General features: G+C 38.3%; 1 long non-coding RNA gene across 1 annotated transcript; it reads left to right on the forward strand.

Annotated features, from left to right (window-relative positions):
- The first annotated feature begins 5,304 nt into the window (after positions 1-5,304).
- On the forward strand, positions 5,305-12,230 carry LOC141407978 (uncharacterized). Its single transcript, XR_012419751.1, has 2 exons — positions 5,305-9,021; positions 9,136-12,230. It is a non-coding gene; the product is annotated as an uncharacterized lncRNA (long non-coding RNA).
- Positions 12,231-22,187: the final 9,957 nt, after the last annotated feature.

Raw genomic sequence — 22,187 nt, forward strand, 5'->3', positions numbered from 1 at the left:
TTTTGGAGACAGTGCAGGAAATGGAACGTATTACCCAGTGCCTGGAAGCTGGTGGTGAGGAAATGGTGTGGTGGGTACAGGCCCACTCATGAATGTCGGCTGTGAATGTGGGGAGATGGAGAGAAAGACGACGAGCAAAGGGAAGCAAGTGAGTATTTTTTCTGGGTAGGCAAAAGTAATCAGTCTAGTACTTTCTTCTGCTTACATTCCCCACTGACCTCTCATCACACTAAGGATAACGTGTAATTTCCTTGACATGTCCTTCAAAGCCCTTTGTGATTGGGCTTCTGCTTCTTTCCAGCGTCATTTGGTTCCATTCTTCCCCAGCTCAGTGCATTCCAGCCACATCTGTTTTCTGTGTGTTTCCTGAATGTCTGTCTCATTCCTGCCTCAGGACATTAGTACTTCCTGCTCCCTCTGCTGAAACCCCTCTGCCCTCTCTCCTTGTGTGGTTGATGTCTTACTGTTTATCACTTCGATCTGACACTATCTGCTTAGATAGCACTTCCTTGGCCTCTCTACCAGTGCCTATTTCCCCCACCCCTAGTCCTTCTCTGTCACGTTATGTGATTTAATTTTTTTAAAGTGTCTTAAAAAAGACACTGATCAGTGTCTGGAAAAAACTTGTTTATCTGTTTAATGATTGTTATTGTCTGTCTCCCTCATTAAGTGTAAGTTACATTATGCTAGTTCTTGTTACCTCTGTGTTTCCTATTGCCTTAAACAGCACTGGTATGCAGCAGGCGTTCCACAACTATTTATTACTGAATATAAAGTCTTATGTGTGTTGGAGGAAGTAAAGAAGAAGCCAGTAGAGAGGGAAAAATTAGAAATGTTATATGCCAGGAAGGCAAATCGGTATCATTTTTAGTGCCAACCTTGAATGCTTGGTAGTGGCTGCCTAGAATCCTGCCTTAGGATTATGCAGTTTCCTCAGGGTTCAGCAGAAAACAGTGCTATAATTGATTAACAATGTCTTATTGCTAATTAGCAAATTCCATAGGCATAGGAAGGGGCAGTTTAGTGGTTGAATAATAGACTTCTACTTCAGTGTGCATTGTCAATTCTCGTCTTGACACGTGGACGTTGTGTTCAGGATATGGCTGAGACTAGATCTCAGTTAATGTATAGGTGGTTGGGTTTTTCCTTTACAAACCTATATAATATGAAGAGCACACATGCTTTTATATCATATTATTATTATTATTATTATTATTATTGAGATGGAGTCTCGCTCTGTCATACATTCTAGAGTGCAGTGGCAAGACCTTGGCTCACTGCAACCTCCACCTCCCGAGTTTAAGCTATTCTCCTGGCTCAGCCTCCCAGGTAGCTTGGACTATAGGCATGTGGCACCATATCCGGCTAATTTTTGTATTTTTAGTAGAGACGGAGTTTCACCATGTTGGCCAGATTGGTCTCAAACTTTTGACCTCAAGTGATCCACCTGCCTCAGCCTCCCAAAGTACTGGGATTATAGGCATGAGCTACCGCACCTGGTGGTAGTATGATTTACTCATTTGTTCTTTAATGTAATATTTGTCCATATGTGTGTATGCCTTCAATGGCATGGGAAAAGGACAGAAAGTATTTATTAATCATCTTAGTCTCCTTTCTTTTATACTTTCAGTGCTTGATCTTTTGGGTGATATCAGAATGGTAGCTACTTCTGCATAAACATTCATTAACAAGCCTCTGGCCTGCAGTAAGAGGTGACCTCCCTGAGATGACAAGGTGGAAGGGAGCTGCAATTGAATTGTTTTCCTATTTCAGATACTCCCTATCTCTTTTTAGGTTTGGAATCTGCAAGTCTCTTACCCTCTAGGCTGATTATTTCCTTTCGAGAGCAATGAGGCCTTTTATCAAGATGGCTGCATTCTTGTGTGTCCTGACGCACAAATGATGAGTAATGGGCTGATTAACCCAGTGACCTTCATGAATGATAAAAAGGGAACATAAAGATGAGAGGTTTTTCCCACTCTGGGAATCAGCTTCTCTCTGGACTTTTTTCAAGACATGCTCTCTTATAACAAATAGTACATTGTACTTATTTCTTGTCTGATCCATGCATCCAGCTATTTTGAAATGAGAATTTTAAAACCAAGGATGGAGTACTTGACCCCCAGGCCCCTGTCCAGGATCTGTTCAGCACACACTATTTAATAGTGTTAGATTAACTTCTGGGCACCTGCGAGCCACCACAGTGCTGCTATTTTGATAACCCCATGGTTTAGAGGCCCTGACACCATGGCCACTTCCACCTTTTACTCTGAGTAAGCGCTCATGTTGCTATTCCCTGAACCAGTGCCAGAGAGGAAGGTTGGTTCTCTGTTTGGAAGTGGCCCAAGCTTCTATTATAACCACTTTGGGAAAAAAGGCGAAAGAGCAGCTGTCCTACACGGTGTCTTTCTCCTCCTCCTGCTCACCCAGTCTGAGCTCAGACTCACCTCATTTGACCCCAAGCATATCACCATCAGGGGTTTGCAATTCAAAGTACAGCATCACAGCAGACAGAACAATGGCTTGGCCAAAGATGTCCATGTCCTTATCCTTAGAACATGTGAACGGGTTAGGTTGCATGATGTTTTGACTGCGTTGTGTTTTCCCAGAATTCGTATGTTGAAGCCTAACCCCCAATGTGTCTGTATTTAGAGATGGGGCCTTTAGGGAAGTAATTAAGGTTAAATGAGTTGTAAGGATGCTGTCTGTATTAGTTCATTTTCACACTCCTGATAAACACATACCCAAGACTGGGAAGAAAAGAGGTTTAATGGACTTACAGATGCACATGGCTGGGGAGGCTTCACAATCATGGAGGAAGGCAAGGAGGAGCAAGTCACATCTTATGTGGATGGCGGCAGGCGGAGAGAGGGAGCTTGTGTGGGGGAACTCCTCTTTTTAAAACCATCAGATCTCATGAGGCTTACTCACTATCACGAGAACAGCATGAGAAAGACTTGCTCCCATAATTCAACTACCTCCCACCAGGTCCCTCCCACAACTCATGGGAATTCAAGATGAGATTTGGGTGGAGACACAGCCAAACCATATAATCTCATCCCTGACCCCTCCCAAATTTCATGTCTTCACGTTTCAAAACAATCATGCCTTTCCAACAGTCCCCCAAAGCCTTAACTCATTTCAGCATTAACTCAAAAGTCAACAGTCCAAAGTCTCATCTGAGACAAGTCAAGTCACTTCTGCCTATGAGCCTGTAAAACCGAAAGCAAGTTAGTTACTTCCTAGATACAATGGGAGTACAGGCATTGGGTAAATACAGCCATTCCAAATGGAAGAAATTGGCCAAAACAAAGGGACTACAGGCCCCATGCAAGTTTGAAATCCAGCAGGGAAGTCAAATCTTAAAACTCCAAAATGATCTCCTTTGACTCTGTCTCACATCCAGGTCATGCTGAGGCAATAGGTGGGTTCCCATGGTCTTGGGAAGTTCTGCCCCTGTGGCTTTGCAGGGTACAACCTCCCTCCTGGCTGCCTTCATGGGCTGGCATTGAGTGTCTGTGACTTTTTTCAGGCATATGGTGCAAGCTGTCAGTGGATCTACCATTCTGGGGGCTGGAGGACAGTGACCCTCTTCTCACAGTTCCACTAGGCAGTGCCACAGTAGGGACTCTGTGTGGGGGCTCCCACCCTATATCTCACTTCCACATGCCCTAGCAGAGGTTCTCCATGAGGGCCCTGACCCTGTAGCAAACTTCTGCCTGGGCATCCACACGTTTCCATACATCTTCTGAAATCTAGACAGAGGTTCCCAAACCTCAATTCTTGACTTTTGTGCACTTGTAGGCTGAACACCGTGTGGAAGCCACAAAGGTTTGAGACTTGCACCCTCTGAAGCCACAGCCTGAGCTCTACATTGGCCCCTTTCAGCCACAGCTGGAGTGGCTGGGACACAGGGCAGCAAATCCCTAGGCTGCACACAGCTTGGGGACCCTGGGACCAGCCCATGAAACCACTTTTTCCTCTTAGGCCTCTGGGCCTGTGATGGGAGGGGCTGCTGTAAAGACCTCGGACATGCCCTGGAGGCATTTTCCCCATTGTCTTGATGATTAATATATGGCTCCTCGTTGCTTATGCAAATGTCTGCAGCCAGCTTGAATTTCTCCTCTGTAAATGGGATTTTCTTTTCTATCGCATTGTTAGGCTGCAAATTTTCCGAATTTTTATGCTCTGCCTCCCTTGTAAAACTGAATGCCTTTAACAGCACCCATGTCACCTCTTGAATGCTTTGCTGCTTAGAAATTTCTTCCACCAGATACCCTAAATCATCTCTCTCAAGTTCAAAGTTCCACAAATCACTAGGGCAGGGGCAAAATGCCACCAGTCTCCTTGCTAAAGCATAACAAGAGTTACCTTTGCTCCAGTTCCCAACAAGTTCCTCATTTCTATCTGAGACCACCTCAGCCTGGACTTTATTGTCCATATTGCTATCGGCATAAAGCCATCCAAGTCTCTAGGAAGTTCCAAACTTTCCCACATTTTTCTGTCTTCTTCCAAGCCCTCCAGACTGTTCCAATCTCTGCCTATTACTGAGTTCTGAAGTCATTTCCGCATTTTTGGGCACCTTTTCAGCAGCGCCCCACTCTACCAATGCCAAGGTACTGTGTTAGTCCATTTTCACACTGCTGATAAAGACATACCTGAGACTAGGAAGAAAAGAGGTTTAAAGGACTTACAGTTCCACATGGCTGGGGAGGCCTCACAATCATGGAGGAAGGCAAGCAGGAGCAAGTCACATCTTACATGGATGGCCGCAGGCAAAGAGAGAGAGCGTGTCAGATCTCATTAGACTTATTCACTATCACAAGAACAGCACAAGAAAGACTTGCTCACATAATTCAGTTACCTCCTACCGGGTCCCTCCCACAACAGGTGGGAATAAAAGATGAGATTTGGGTGTGGACACAGCCAAACCTTATCAGTGTCCTAATCCAATAGGACTGGTGTCCTTATAAGAGGAGGAAGAGGCATCAGAGCTCACGTTATCTCTACGTGTGCACAGAGGAAAAACCATGTGAGGACACAGCAAGAATGCAGACATCTACAAACCAAGGAGAGGCCTCATCAGAAACAGATCCTGCTGGCACTTTGATCTTGGACTTCCAGCCTCTGAAATTGTGAGAAAATCAGTGTCTGTTGTTTAAGCCACCAGCCTGTGGTATTTTGTTATGGCAGCCAGAGTACTGAATACGCATAACAGAGAGGAATTAAAGCTGCCGATGGAATTAAGGTTGCTCATCAGCTGACACTGAGATGTGGAGAGACGCTTGGATTATCCAGGTGGGTCCAATGTAATCCTTAAAAGTGGAAGGAGGCAAAAGTAATGAGGTCCTATTGACACCTTGGTTGTAACCTAGTGAGAGCTGTATTGAATCTTTAAAACACTGTAAGATAATCCATTTACATTATTTTAAACAACTACATTTTTGGTAATTTATTACAATATCAAGAGAAAATCAGTATAAACATGTCAGGGCATATTATCTGTTTAATAACACTTTAATGAATATTTTGGATATACACACATATTTGGGATTCATTTCCTCCGGAAAGAAACACTGATACAGGGAACAGTAAAATGACAAATTTTATTCTATTTATAACCCCTATAAGTTGCCACTATGAGAACACCGAGTAAATGGAATAAAAAAGAGCACAAATTTGCCCTTTCACCTTATTTTTCTTTGCCAAAACCAAAACCCACCAGAAGCAAAAATATTAAAGAACTCTGTATTTAAATTTAATTCACTATTTAAATAAAGCAAAATTGAGGGTAACATAATACCTGCCTGCAAAGGTACTTTTGAGTAATAGCTAATTGTCACCTTTATAATCATTACTTTTGAGAGAGAAAGAGAAAGAGGCTATGTGTGTGTGTGTGTGTGTGTGTGTGTGTGTGTGTGTGTGTGTGTGTGTTGTATTGTATTGTATTGTATTGTGTGTGTGGCTTGTTCAGAGATTTTGAGAAACCATTTGTGGTTTCAGGACTCACAGCCATTGAAGGCAGCTTTCCATTACCATACTTTGAAAAAAGACTTCAGCGTTCTCTGGATTTTCTGTTCTCTCTTGTCAATACTCTGTTTTTATTAGTTGTTAAAGAAACCAACCCTTAATTTCCTTCACAGTAAATACAGTATTACCTGTGTGGATCTCTGAAAAGGCCTGTCTTAATACCAATTAACTTTCGAAGTACTTACAGTTCCTATTATTTTATCATCTCTGGAAAAATAAAAAGGAAGAGAGTGCATAGTCAAATGCACACATTCTCCTTTTCTCAGTTGGAAGTGATTTTCTCCCTCCAGCCTCTCTCTGTTCCTTAGCCCTCTGTGCTATCTTAACTTTGTATCAGTTACTTACATTTACTCTTTAAACACCTTCCTTGATTTGCTCCAACTCCTCTGCAGCTTTAGATAGTAATTCTTTTTAAATTCCCCTTTTCATAGTACACATGCTTTGAAGAACTTTAAAAGAAAATACCAGTATTTAAAATTGAGACTTAAGATGATCATGTTCTTGTAGGCAGATGTAAACATTGTAGTTATACTCTCTTGAGTATTTTTTTAGTAGTGTTAGAACTTTTAGCAGTGGTTACAACTGGTTTGTGCTGCAAACAGTTTTAGTGATGGTATCCTAAATGCCTGTGCTCTGTACTCATTATATATAAAAGGTAGCATAACACAATGATCCAATTCATAATATGTCTTCCCCTGATTTTTACATCACACTTTTCAATTCTGAGACAGAATTTGGCTGAAGTATTTAAGATTTTCTTATGGTTTTGAGTTGTTTAAATGTTGATACGTATATTTCCAAATATGACCTCATTGGAGAGTCAGTGTATTTGGCTAACAGTTAAATAAAGTTTATAGGCTTACAAAAAGGGTTGCATACTACAGCCAAGTTGAAAAAGTAACATTTGGGCACAAAGCTACTTGGCTTACTTTCATTGGTTTGGTCTTTTGTGTTATTAGGCAAATAATTTCATTTTTTAAAATTTCTGCTGTTGGGCAAATGAGCCTGTTGTTGAGGCTTACTCATATGAATGTTTAAATTTTTCTTCTCTGACATCAGTCATTCATCAAAACCACCTGCGTTCCAAAATCTATATTTATGTCTCCACTCTATTATGGTTTTGCATTATTCATCTGCTAAATATCTTTTGAGTACCATTGTTCACCATTGCATCTCAGTGCCTAGAATAGGAAGAAGAGCTAACAAGAATAGTTCCTAATAATTAGGATCACTAATTATGTGCCAGGCACTGCTCCCTATAGCCCTCTGACGTAGGTACTATTGTTATCCCCATTTTACAGATGGGGAAGCTAAACCATAGACAGAGTGTCTTAGGTAGGACTGCTATAGCAAAATATCATACACTGGGTGGCTTAAACAACAAACATTTATTTCTCACAGGTCTGAAAGCAGGGAACTCCAAGATCAAGGTGCTGACAAATTCGGTTCTGGTGAGGGCCCTACTCCTGGCTTTCAGACAGCTGCCTTCTTGCTGTGTTTTCGCACGATGGAGATAGAGGGAGTCTGGTTTCTTGCTCTTCTTATAAGGACATTAATCCCATCATTGGATTCCCACCCTCATGACCTCATCTAAACATAATTACCTCCCAAAAGTCCCACCTCCTAATACTATCTCAGTGGGGACGGGACTTTAACATATGAATTTTGGAGGGATACATACATTCAGTCCATAACATAGAGGAAGTAACTCATCCAAGGCCTCATAGCTAAAAGGTGGTAGAGTTGGAATTGAACCAAGGATTCACACTTGAAAGTCTGCTTTTAATCACAACGAGTGAGTGAGTGAGTGAGGCACTCATGTTTCCCAAATTTCTTGAAACAGAGTAAAAATTTGACGAAAAACATATAGCCTGTGGGAAACAAATACTACTTGGAAAGGCGTAACAGCTTCTCACCTGTTGAAGAGTATCTCATCTTCCTGACCTCCTGTGTAAACAAACAAACAAAAAACCATACCCAGCATCACTCTGTTACTCTGTTATACTGATGTTGAAGGACTTTTGCATACAATTCTGGAAATTGGGACAACTGAGCACTACTGACCTGCCACAGGGATGTTGTGAGGGGTAATGAATGTTTGTAGAATGTTTAAGACATGAGTGAAAGACTTTGAAGTAATGCAATTTCTTATAAAATACAAAAGTTATTGCTGGCTGGGCTTGGTGGCTCACACCTGTAATCCCAACACTTTGGGAGGCTGAGGCGGGTGGATCACGGGGTCAGAAGTTTGAGACCAGTCTGGCCAACATGGTGAAACCTTGTCTCTCTTAAAAATACAAAAATTAGCCAAACATGGTGTCACATGCTTGTAATCCTAGCTACTTGGGAGGCTGAGGCAGGAGAATCACTTGAACCTGGGAGGCGGAGGTTGCAGTGAACGGAGATTGTACCACTGCACTCCAGCCTGGGGGACAGAGCGGGACTCCATCTCAAAAAAAAAAAAAAAAAAGTTATTGCTTTCATATTGTTATTGTCCCTTGGAATCTTTGCTATCAGTGTACTGTGTACTTCCTGCCTACCTCTGAGTTTGTAAAGTAGGTAAAAGAGCAGATGTCATTGCTAAGAATATAGCATTGACCTCTATGTAAAATTTATAGGTTCTCACACAGAGTGCTGAGGCTTTTGATCAGCATCTTTGAAAGTATTGCTTGCATACACTTCAAGTAAAAGATCATTCTAATTATTTCATAGTCATACATCACATGAAAGACCTTTGTACATAATTGGAAAATCTTTAATAAGCTTTGATTAATGATGCTGGCTTTAATTTGAACTTCATATTATTGTTTTCCAAATGATTTCCATAATAGAGAACATGGTGGATCTAAGCACGAGATTTTAAGTTCCTGCCTTTCAAAGGTGTGGCTAAAAAGGAGGAGGATAAAAAACACTGTGTGCCCTCATGCCAAGCTCTCCGTGTAGGGACATTATCTTCACCATTGCATTTCATCTTCAAAACAGCCCTGCAAGGTAAGCATCTGTATTTTATAGATGGGAAAAACTGAGATTCAAAAAGTTTACATAACTACACATCTGGTAAGAGCTAGAGCCGAGATCCATTTCCTGCTCTGTCTTTTCTCACAGTTGTTGCAACAACGCCACTGAGCTGACTCACCACCCAAGGAGTCCGTGAAGGCTTCCCCGAGGAAGCAGTGTTTGAGCTGAGCCTTGAAACAGAAGTAAGAAGACTCCAGGTAAATGAGAATAGCAAGTGCATTTCAGGCAAAGGAAAGGAAGTGTGAACAAGCAGTTGTGCACTGTGAACAAGCAAGTGTGAACAATGACTGTCCAGGGCAAAAAGCATGCATTTTACCAGGCTGGCAGGAGACCCAGTATTACAAGTAGGAGATGCCAAAGGACCACCAATACTGGACCTGCTCGCCATACAACTGTAGAAACGGAAATGCCTGATCTCCAAATTCTCATTAATCAGAGAAAATAAGAATGTGGTAATGAAATAATTTTTTCTTGAGGTGTGTTCTTAACTTCCAACTAAATTTTCACTGCTGAATCCTCATAGCCAACACTGCACAAGTGTTATTGACACAGTCCATTGGACCCAGAGAATGGAGAAGATGCTAGGCTTTTTTTTTTTTTTGGAGACGGGAGTCTCTGTCGCCCAGGCTGAAGCTCAGTGGCGCGATCTCGGCTCACTGCAACTTCCCCGTCCCGGGTTCACGCCATTCTCCTGCCTCAGCCTCCCGAATAGCTGGGACTACAGGTGCCACCACCATGCCCGGCTAATATTTTGTATTATTTTAGTAGAGAGGGAATTTCACCGTGTTAGCCAGGATGGTCGCGATCTCCTGACCTCGTGATCCGCCCGTCTCGGCCTCCCAAAGTGCTGGGATTACAGGCCTCCGGCCGCTGCTAGGCTTTGGCTTTCTCGAGACTGGCACACAATTGGTGTGCATTTAAATCTCCCTTAAGCAAAGTGTAGAAAAAGAAGTGCTTTAACAAATTTGAATCAATGTATCTTTCACCTGTGCAGGATCTGAAACTAGAGACTGAAAGTTTTTTCATTGTATTAATAAATCACTAGTGCTTAGCACGTAATAGTTTCTTAATTCTTTTCAACAGATAAACAAATAAGTAGATTTTGAAAACATCTTTTAAATTCCTGTTAAATATCTTGTTTTAAACATACATCTGAAATAAATCTTTCCCTACACATATTAAAAAACCTTTTTCTTTTGGGGTTTACAAATAGGCTCTCCAAGAAACAGGGGCAAAGAAAATTCCAAGGAAACTACACATATTAGAAAAATCTTTGTGTTCGTTGAGAACTGTACCATGTAACTTTGTAAGGCAATATTTTATTTAATTTTCTTAAACTTTGTTATAAAGGGATGTCACTATAGTGATACTGTTTTAGGTGGATATAATACTTGCCTTTATCCTCTTTTTATTGATTTTTAAATATTATACATATTTTAATTAGTGGCAATTTTACAATAATGTGAGGCTCTTAGAAAAGTGTTCATTTTTGCTCATGAGAAATGGGAAATGTGTTGGAGTTTTGGAGTTCCATTTCAAATAACTGAAGAAAAAATATATGTATCTATGTATATAGTGGCTCCAACTGCATACTTTAATCAGCTTAGGAACAATTATCCCAAATTTCTTTCTTAACAGATAGTATTATTCTTTCCAAAATGACTAAAACTAAGAATTTTTGAATAACGTTTATTTCTGTGATAAAGTAATTATGTACAAGTTAGAAGTTGTGCTAGGGGGCCTGGAAATTCTCAGAGAGAAATTCTATTTTCTCATAATTTCATGGCTTTTAAGTATGTCACCATTGCATAGCGTTTTCACAGCAGCTGGTAGAGATGTAACATTAATTTTATTTGCCTAGGGAAGGGAAGGAAGTAACTGGCTGTTGTGGACATGTGATGTAGTAGGGAAGACTAGGTTACTCTGAAGTAGTTTCCAACGTTAATACCCTAGGTATTGCACTGAATTATTTAAGAAGGTGGGGAAAGTTCAGAAGAAAGTGATTGGAATGATAGTACTAAAACTTCGGTGAGGTATGGTTAGTGGAATTGGAAATATTTATCCTGGACAGCATAGGAGGATATAAAACTAGTTTCAAATATTTGTAGAGCTGACAAGTAGAAGAGAAATTAAGGAATTGTTTGTATTGTCCAATGGCCTTAAGCAGAAGCTATATGGAGTCTTTTGCCTCAAAATGAGAAAAGCACAAAGATGTCCAAAGAGGCAAAGAAAGTTCTCATTCAAGATGGCAGACAGCACGTATCTCCTTTCTACTTCAAATCTCATAGAAATGTCAGCAAAGAAGAAGTAAGAGTAACAAATTAAAGACTACTGGGTACAGAAGAAAGAGCATCAGGAACTAGGGATATAGACAAGTTTCTTGAAAGTGGAAATACTTGGAATTGTATTAACAGGTTAAATCACATTCACAGGAGAAGGCTGCAGTAGAGGCTAGGGCTATTTTTCCTGGCAGCACACCCAGAGAGAAGCTCAACACTTGGAGTATGAAAGGAGAGTTGGAAAGCAATCAACTGTGGAATAACTGTGTGAGTCATAGTCCACGTTCTCCTTCCCTGCATCACATGCTCAGGCTAAAACCAGAGGACTAATATTTAAAATAATTGAATAGTCTTGGTGAGAAGGAGCCCTAGTTGGGGTGATGCCCCATCTGAGTAAACTTCTTCCCATTTTTGCTGGGAAGTGAGAGAAGCAGGGAGGGGGACATCCAACTTCCTCTTCTTTCACTACAAGGTCTAAAGCAAAGGCTGCCAGTGACAGCCACTTGTGTAGACAAGAGAGAGCTGCACAAGGCAGAGCTATCTGCATTCAATGAGCTGACCTACCTCAGTTGTAGGTATGAATCTATAGCCAAGGATTATGAAAATCTGAAGAAAAATGAGGACAAAAGAGCAGGTTGAGAGAAAAAATACACTGACTCCGGAGGAAACGGATAATTCAGGACATAGAAAATATCTTTAAAGTTATTCTATTTAGTATCCTCATGGAAACAAAAGTCAAGAGAAAGCATTTTTTAGTGCCAAATTAGATTGCTGAGAAAGAACAACTAAAACAAAAAAAAAATTTGTTAAAATGAAAAAGTAATTGCTAAAGTTAACAGTTCAAGGGAAGACCTGAGACAAAACGTTGAAGAAATTGCTCTAAACGTAGTGCAAAAAGATAAAGGGTGGAAGAAAAGTGAAGAGATTTGAGAAAAGTGGTCCAAAATTTTAACATCCAAAGGGATGTTTGGAAAGCGACAAAACAAAGAATAGGAGAGAATTTTCCATAAGTGAAGAAATAGGATTGAGATTGCAGGAGCCCTAGAGAATGCAAAATAAGATGAATGAACAAACTTAGCCCAAGGCACATTCTTGTGAAATTTTAGATATTGAGAATAAAGGGAAGAGTCTAAAAGCCAAAAGAATAGATTACTCAATGAGAATCCAATTGGAATGAGACAGATCATCAGCAACTGTAAATGCTAAGAAAAACAAAACAAGAAGCATGCCTTCAAAATGTGCAAAATAAATGTTTTTTGAACCTAAAATTCTCTACTTAGCTAAACTATCAGTCAAGAGTGAGGCATTTTGAAACATGCAAGAACTCAGACCATTTACCACCCACAGACTATTTCTGAAAGAATTACTGAAGCAAAACAAAAAAGAACCCAAGTAGGAGGAAGCCATGGCCTCTAAGGAGCAGTGGATCTTACCCAAGATTATAATGAAATATAATTCCAGGATGACAACTGAAGGGGTGGCCTGCCCCTCCACACCTGTGGGCGTTTCTCGTTAGGTGGAACGAGAGACTTGAGAAAAGACATGAGACACAGAGACAAAGTATAGAGAAAGAAAAAGTGGGCCCAGGGGACCGGCGCTCAGCATACAGAGGACCCACGCCGGTGCCAGTCTCTGAGTTCCCTTAGTATTTATTGATAATTATCTTTACCATCTTAGAAAAAGGGATGTGACAGCATAATAGGATCATCGTAGGGAGAAGGTCAGCATTAAGACATATGAATAAAGATCTCTGTGACACGAATAAGTTTAAGGAAAAGTGCTGTGCCTTGATATGCATATGCAAACATCTTCATAAACCTTTTTAGTGCATAAAGAGCAGCATTGCACTAGCAAGTCCCGCCTTTCGCTCTACGGCGGTTTTCTCCTTTCTCAGTAAACAGAATATACAATCGGGTTTTACACCGAGATGTTCCATTGCCCAGGGACGGGCAGGAGACAGATGCTTTTCTCTGTCTCAACCAGCAACAACCGCCAAGAGGCCTTCTTCCCTTTTACACTAGTCCTCCTCAGCACAGACCCTTCATGGGTGTCAGGCTGGGGGACGATCAGGTCTTTCCCTTCCCACGAGGCCATATTTCAGACCATCACATGACGAGAAACCTTGGACAATACCTAGCTTTCCTAGGCAGAGGTCCCTGCGACCTTTGGCAGTGTGCGTGTCCCTGGGTACTTGAGATTAAGAGAATGTTGATGACTTTTAACCAGCAAGCTGCCTTCAGGCACTTGTTTAACAAAGCACACCCTGCACAGCCCAAAATCCATTAAACCTTGAGTCACCACAGCACATGTCTCTTGCAAGGACAAGGTTGGTGGTAGGGTCACAGATTAACAGCATCTCAAACACAGAACAAAATGGAGTCTCTTATGTCTACTTCTTTCTATATAGACACAGTAACAGTCTGATCTCTCTTTCTTTTCCCCACAACAACCTTGAGGCAGGCCTAGAAAGCCATCAGTCTAAATTAGAACCAGAAGTCAGATGCTCTGTGAAGAATCTCTTTCAGGAGGACGTGGATTTCTTCTATAAATTGAATGACTGAGAAGCTGAGTGGTCTTGTGACAAGGCAAAGGCATGGTAGGTCACTGTGATAAGGTATCATCCGAACACTTTCCAAACTGTGAAGTAATTTTCTTCTTCTAATAGCAAAGGTTTATTGACAAGAGTTACATCTCCTCTATAGGCTCAAGGGCACTGCTGTACTTGGTTCTGCAGTGAACAATTATCTCCCTACAAATATTGTGAATGCTACTTTTCAGTTTAAAAAGTCACTTTATAGACAATGTATCAAAAATTAATTGTAGTTATACGACAAGTGTGAAAACAATGTACACTGGAATGGAGGTTAGGAGAGAGGGAAGGAGCAAAGGAAGAAAGATGTAATGATGTTAGATTCTTTTCATCAGAAATAAGAAGAATTAAGACATATTGCATCTACATTTGAGAAGTCAAAATAGGGTATCAAGCATCTTATATAAATTTGTTAATTACAGTGATACCACACTAAGGCAGTATAACATAGTCATTAAGAGCATGGATCCTGGAGCCAGAACACCTGCGTTTGAATTTTTGCCCCACACTTCAACTTGGGCAAACTGCTTATCTGTGCCTTGGTTTTCTCAGCAAAAATGAAGATAGTTAATATTTCACAAAGTCATTCGAAAATAAAAAGAGTTGATATATATAAAGTGCTTAGAACAGTCTTTGGCACATAAAAATTATTCTATATCATCATATGTTACCGATGATAATAATGATGATGGAAAACAACTAAACATCTGGAGAAAAGGGAACTGTTGTACGCTGCTGGTGGGAAAGTAAATTAGTACATCGATTATGGAAAATAGTCTAGAGATTCCTCAGAAAATTAAAAAGAAATCTACATATTACCCAGAAATCCCACTTCTGGGTATATACGCAAAGAAGTTGAGATAAGTATGCCAAAGAGACATCTGCACTCCCATGTTCACTGCAGCATTATTTACAGTACCCAAGAAATGAAATCAATGTAAGTGTCCATCACTGGATGAATGGATAAAGAAAATGTGGGGAGGGGGATTAGGGAGATGTTGGTCAAAGGATACAAGGTTTCAGTTAGACAGGAGGAATACATTCAGGAGATTATTGTACAACGTGGTGGCTATAGTTAATAACAATGTATTGTATTCTTGAAAGTTGCTCTAAGAGAATAGGTTTTAAGTGTTGTCACCATAAAAACGTTAAGCATGTGAGCTAATGCATATGTTAACTTGCTCAGTTTAGCTATTTCACAATGTATACATATTTTAAAACAACATATTGTCATGATAAATATATACAATTCTTTGTCAGGTACAAAATTAAACAAAAATACAACACAAAACATTTAAAAATTAAAAAATAAAAATTTAATGGGCAGAGATCGGAAAAGGGAAGTAGTAGCTTAAGAAAATTTATTTTTTCAATTTTTTTAAAAATGAGGGATTAATGAATATTTAAACTTGACAAATTAATAAAGAGGCATAACCATATTAAGAGTTATGGAAGCAATCTTCAGAGAAATTTCTATTTTGTCCTATTTTAAGGGTTTTTAAAAATTCATATACAAGCACTACTTTTATTTAGTTTTTACCAATTTTACTGAGGTGTAATTGATGTATGATAAATTGCACATATTTAAAGTGAAAAATTTGATACATTTTGGACTTAGGTACACACCCCTGAAACTATCACAGTAATCAAGATGATGAACATAACCATCAACCATCATGCTCTAAAGTTTCTTCATGCCCCTTGATAATTTCTTCTTTCTACCTCTTCCCACTCCCCCAATCTCAGGCAACCACCATTCTGCTTCTGTGACAATAAATTGGCTTGCATTTTCTAGAATTTTATATCAATGAAATCATATAGTATGCACTCTTACATCTGGCTTCTTTCATTCAGCATAACTATTTTGAGATTATTCACACTATACTGTGTAACAATACATTCATTCTGTGGATAGACCACAATTAACAAGTTTACTTGTTGATGGAAATCTGGTTTTTGTTTTTGTTTTTTTTCCCCCAGTTTTTGACTATTACAAATAGAACTGCTGTGATTGTTCATGTACAAGTCTTGATGTGGGCATAGGATTTCATTTCTTTTGGATAAATACTTAGAAGTGGAATGGATGGATTATATGATAGGCATATGTTTAAATTTTTAAGAAACTGTCAAACTGTTTTCCAAAGTGTTTTACGGTATATGAGAATTCCAGTTTCTCCACATCCTTATCTTGGCAGTCAACTCTATCAGCCATTCTGACAGCTATGTTGTGGTATCTTATTGCAGTCTTATTTTACATTTCCTTGGTGACTATTTATATTGACTCTCTTCTCATGTTTTTGTTTGTCATCTGTATATCTTTATGGAAAAGTATCTGTTCAGATATTTTGGTCATTTAAAAAAAATTGTTTTTTTCTTTATATTGAGATTTCAGTTTTCTTTATATATTTTGGATACAAAGCTTTCATTAAAGATATGATTTACAAATATTTTCTTCCAATCTGTAGCTTGACTTTTTATTCTTTCAACAGTGCCTTCTGACTAATATAAATTTTTTATTTTAGTGAGGCTCAGTCTTTACTTTTTTTCCTTTTATGGATTGTGCTTGGATGTTATGTTTACAAAATATTTGCATAACCTATGATCACAAAGATTTTCTATTGGGTTTAGTGTTAGGTTTTATATTGAAGTCTGTGATCAGTTTTAAGCTAATCCTTGTATATGGTATGAAACAAAATTCAATTTTTTTGCATGCATGTATTCAATTGTTCCAACGCCATTTGTTGAGTCTCTTCTTTCTTCACCAAATTGCCTTTGTACTTTTGCCAAACATCAGTTGCTGAAATATGTGCTGGTCTATTTGTGGACTCTGTTTTGTTCCATTGATGTATTTATCTTGATTCTAATACCAGACTGTATTGATTAGTCATATAATAAGCCTTAAAAGTACATAGTTCTCCAACTTTGTTTATTGTCAAAATTGTTTTGACTCTTTTTTTGTTTGAGATGCAGTCTTGCTCTGTTGCCCAGGCTGGAATGCAGTGGTGCAATCTCAGCTCACTGCAGCTTCCGCCTCCAGGGTTCCAGCAATTCTCCTGCCTCAGCCTCCCTAGTAGCAGGGATTACAGGCGTGAGCCACCGTGCCCTGCTAATGTGTGTGTGTGTGTGTGTGTGTGTGTATTTTTAGTAGAGATGGAGTTTCACCATGTTGGCCAGGCTAGTCACGAACTCCCGACCTCAGGTGATCTGCCTGGCTCAGCCTCCCAAAGTGCTGGGATTACAGGCGTGAGCCACTGTGCCCGGCCTGTTTTGGCTCTTACAGGTCCTTTGCATTTCCATATGAATTTTAGAATCAGCTTGTTGATTTCTACAAACAAACCTTTTGAGATTTTTATTGGGATTGCATTAGGTCTGTAGATCAATTCAGGAGGAATTGACATCTTAACAATATGAGGTCTTCTCACCCATGACCAATGTACATCTCTCCCATTTATTTAGGCCTTCTTTAATTTTTCTCAGCAGTTTTGTAATTTGTAATGAAAAGATCTTGCCTATATTTGTTAGATTTATTCCTAAATATTTCATATTTTCATCCTATTATATTATTTTTAAATTTTCATTTTCCAATTATTTGTTGACAGAATATAAGAAATAAAATTTATTGCACATTCTATAAAATTGCTAAGCTCACTTATTAGTCCTGCAAGTTTTTTTTTTATAGATTTCTTCAGTTTTTCTATATAGGCAATCACGTTGTTGGCAAAGAAAGATAATCTTACTTCTTATCCAATCTGGATGCTTTTTTATTTCTTCTATGACTGCACTGGCCACAGTCTTCGATACAGTGTTGAACAGAAGTTTGAGAGTGAGCGTCCTTGTCTTTTTCCTGATCTTAGAAGGAAAGCATTCAGTCTTTTGCCATTAGGTAGGGTATTAGTTATACTTTTTTGTACATGCCCTTTATCAGGTTGAGGAAGTTCCCATTTATTTTAGTTTTCTATAAATTTTCATCAGGAATGTCTGTTGGATTTTGTCATTTTTTTAATCCACCGATATAATCATACGGTTTTTCTTCTTTGATATGTTAATATAATGAGTTACATTGATTTTTTTATTATACCAATCTTGCATTCTTAGGATGAGTCCCTCTTAGTCATTATGTATTATCCTTTTTATGTGTTGTTGGATTTGGTTCCTTGAAATATTGTTTTGAATGTTCACTTCTATGTTCATGAGATATATTGCTCTGTGGTTTTACTTCTTTTCATGTCTTTGTTTGGTATTTAGGGTATTTAGCTCACCACATAGAATGAGTGGCTAGTTATTTCCTTGTCTTCAAATTTTTGGAAGTGTTTATACAGAATTGGTATTATTTCCTTCCCTAAATGTTTGATATAATTCTCCACTGAAGCTGAGTCTGTAGTTTCCTTTGTAGGAAGGTTTCTATCTACAAATCCAATTTCTTTCACAGATATTGGGTTGTTCACATTATCTTTTTCTTGTTAAATGAGATTTGGTGGTTTGTGTCCTTTGAAAAATTAAAGGTTCTCAACATCATTGATCAGCAGAGAAATGCAAATCAAAACTACAATGAGATATCATCTCATTTCAATTAAATTTGCTTATATCCAAAAGACAGGCAATAACAAATGCCGTTGAAGATGTAGAGAAAAGGGAGCCCTTCTACACTCTTGGTGGGGATGTAAATTAGTACATCCACTATGAAAAACAGTTTGGAGGTTCCCCAAAAAGCTAAAAACAGAGCTACTATATGATCCAGCAATCCCACTGCTGAGTATATACCCCAAAGAAAGGAAATCAGTATATCAAAGAGATATCTGCACTCCCATGTGTGTTGCAGCCCTGTTCACAGTAGCCAAGATTTTGAAGCAATGACCATCATCAGATGAATGGATATAGAAAATGTGGTACATATACACAGTGGAATACTATTCAGTCATAAAAAACAATGAGATACTGTCATTTGCAACAATGGATGAAACTGGAGATCATTATGTTAAGCAAAATAATCAGGCACAGAAAGACAAACATCACACTTATCTGTGAGATCTAAATATTAAAACGATTGAACTCATAAACATAGAGTAGAAGGATGGTTCCCAGAGGCTACGAAGGGTAGCGGGGGGCTGTGGAGGAGGTGGGGATGGTTAATGGGTACAGAAAAATAGAAAGAATGAGTAAGACCTACTGTTTGAAAGCAGAACAGTGTGACTGTAGTCAATAACAACTTAATTGTACATTTTAAAATAACTAAAAGAGTATAATTCGATTGGTTGTAAATCAAAGGATAAATGCTTTAAGGGATCGATTCCCCATTCTCCATATATGATTATCACACATTGCATGCCTGCATGAAAACATCTCATATACTCCATAAATATATACACTTACTATACACCCCAAATTTAAAAAAATTATTTCATCAAAGTTGTCAATAACTTTGGCATTTGAACTTCTAATAATGTGAAAATTAAAAAATAATGATTTTGGCATAAAGTTGTTCACAATATACTTATCCTATTAATATCTATAGCATCTGTAGTGATGCCACCTTTTTTATTCCTGACATTAGTAATTTCTGTTTTCCATTTTTTTCCTTATCAGTCTGATTAGACACCTATTATTTTTATTGACCTTCTCTAATATTCAGCTTTTGGCTTCATTAAGCTTTGTTGTTTTTGTAGACTTCTATTTCACTGAATTCCACTCTGTTCTTTATTATTTCCTTTCTTCTGCTTACTTTGCATTTTATTTTTTTATTCTTTTTCTGGCTTAAGGGGAAGCTGAGATCACGGATTTGAGAAATTTCTTCTCCATTACTGGAGGTATTTAACATTATAGATCTAATACTAGTACTATAAATTTTAGTCCTATAAATATAATACTAGTACTATAAATTTTAGTACTATAAGTTTTCCCCTAAAGTACTTCTTTAGTGGCATCCACAAATTTCAATATGTTCTTTTTTAAATTTTCAATTAGTTCAATATACTTTCTAATATCCCTTTTGATTTCTTCTTTTATCAATGGGGGTGTTTAGAAGTATATTATTTCGTTGGCAAATATTTGGGAATTTGCCACAAAACTTTTTGTTGTTGATTCCCAATTTAATTCCATTATAGTTAGAAGAAATATTCAGTTGGGCTTGAATTCATTCATACATATATTGAGACATGTTTTATGGTCCACAATATGGACTATCTTTTTAATGTTCCATGTACATTTGAAAAAAAAATGTGTTATACAGCTGTTGTTTGGTGAGGTGTTCTATGCCAATTTGTCATGTTGGTGGGTAGTTTGGTTCAAGTCTTCTATATCTTTACTGCTATTGTTCTATTATTATTGAGGGTTATTGATATCTTTTCTATAGTTGTAGAGTCATCTATTTCTCTTTGCAGTTAAATGAATTTTAGATTCCTATATTTTAAATTGCTGTTATTAGGTACATAAGCATTTAGGATTGTTATGTACTCTCAATGAATTCACCCCTTATTCATTATGAAACGACCTTCTTTGTCCCCAGTGACATTAATATTATTTGCTCTGCTATCTTCTTGCTCTGACATTAATATAGCCAACTTCCTTTTGATTAGTCTTAGCATGTGAACATGTCTGTTCAGGCTACCGTAACAAAACGGCACAGACTAGGTAACTTAAACAACAGAAATTTATCTTCCCACAGTTCTGAAGACTGAGGTCCAAGATCAAGGTGCCAGCAGAATTGGTGTCTGGTGAGGTCTCTCTTCTTGACTTGCAAGTGGCTACCTTCTTGCAGTGTCCTCACACAGCCTTCTCTCTGTGTGCAAGCAGAGAGCAGGGTGGGGAGAGAGAGAAAGAGCAAGCTCTGGTGTCTCCTCTTTTTCTTATAAAGATACCGGTTCTGTTGGATTAGAGTCCCACCGTTCTAGCCTCATTCAACTGTCAAAATAATAACAACATTTAATGTGATTATTGATATGCTAAGGTTTAAATGTATCACCTTGCTATCTGCTTTGTATTTATTCCATGTATTATTTGTTCTCTTTTTGTACTTTTTCTGCTTTCTTTTGGATTATTTTTATTAATTCATTTTATCTTCTCTGTTGGTTTATTAACTACAACTTTGATGGATACACACACACACACACACACACACACACACACACATTATTTTGACCCTCCCAGTTGAGATAGTCAGGGTTGCATAAAAAAGCAAAATTCAACTCTATTCTTCCTATAAAAGAAAAATACTTCCCATGCTAAAAAAAAAGTGTTAAATGTAAAAGGTTGGAAAAGATATACCTTGCTGCTATGGACTGAATTGTGTCTCTCCAAAATTCATATGGCAAAAGCTTAACCCCCAATTTGACTGTATTTTGAGATAAGGGGATACATCAAAATACATTTAATCTCAAACATATTTTTTTCATTTCTAGAAGTTTAATGTGTATTTTTTAATATCTTTTAGTGTCTCTACTTAACTGTTTGAACATATATAGCTGTAATAGCTGTTTTATTATCCTTGTTTGTTAATTTTAACATCTGCCTCAGGTTTGGTTTGGTTTCAGTTGATTGTTTTCCCTTCATTATGGTCATGTTTTCCTGCTTCTTTGCCTTCCTGGTCATTTTTTATAGTATGCCAGACACGGTATATTTTTTTCCTATTGGGTGTTGAATTTTTTTATTTCTATAAATATTCTTGAGCAGTTGAGTTGTTTGGAAATAGTTTGTTTTTGGGGATCAAACCTTTATGATTGGTTAAGCAGGACCAGAGAAGTGTTTAGATTAGGGCTGATTATACCCTACTACTGAGGCAAGATCTCTTTGAGTACTCTGCCAAGTGATTCATGAATTAGGAGATTTTCTAGTCTGACTGATGAAAGTAAGCCCTTTTCCAGTCATGTGTAAGAACTTGATACCATTCCCCTTAATCATTTGGGATGGTTCTTTTCCTGATCGTTTCCTCATATGCATGTGATAATCAGTAGTCTAATGAATACTTGAGAGGATCCCTTTACCGAACTTGCCATCATATTTTCTGTAGAGGATATCTTGCATTCACTAACTGAAAGCTTTATTCTTGATTTGGACTTGGCAGTCCCGTTTACTACCTGTCCTGTGGATGGAACATCACTGCCAACTTTAGAGGGGGATGGGACTGGGAGGGCAGTTCCTGCAAAAACCTCAAATGACTAATTAGAAATGTCAGTGGCATTTTCTCCCTCAGAAATATCGCTGTTCAGGATTGTGAATTTTCTTTTTCTCACATTGATTTGATTATCTTTCTTTCAAAGAATTTTTCTAGAATGAAT

Source organism: Macaca fascicularis, chromosome 11 (assembly GCF_037993035.2).
Source record: "Macaca fascicularis isolate 582-1 chromosome 11, T2T-MFA8v1.1".
In the NCBI taxonomy this organism is placed as follows: Eukaryota; Metazoa; Chordata; class Mammalia; order Primates; family Cercopithecidae; genus Macaca; species Macaca fascicularis.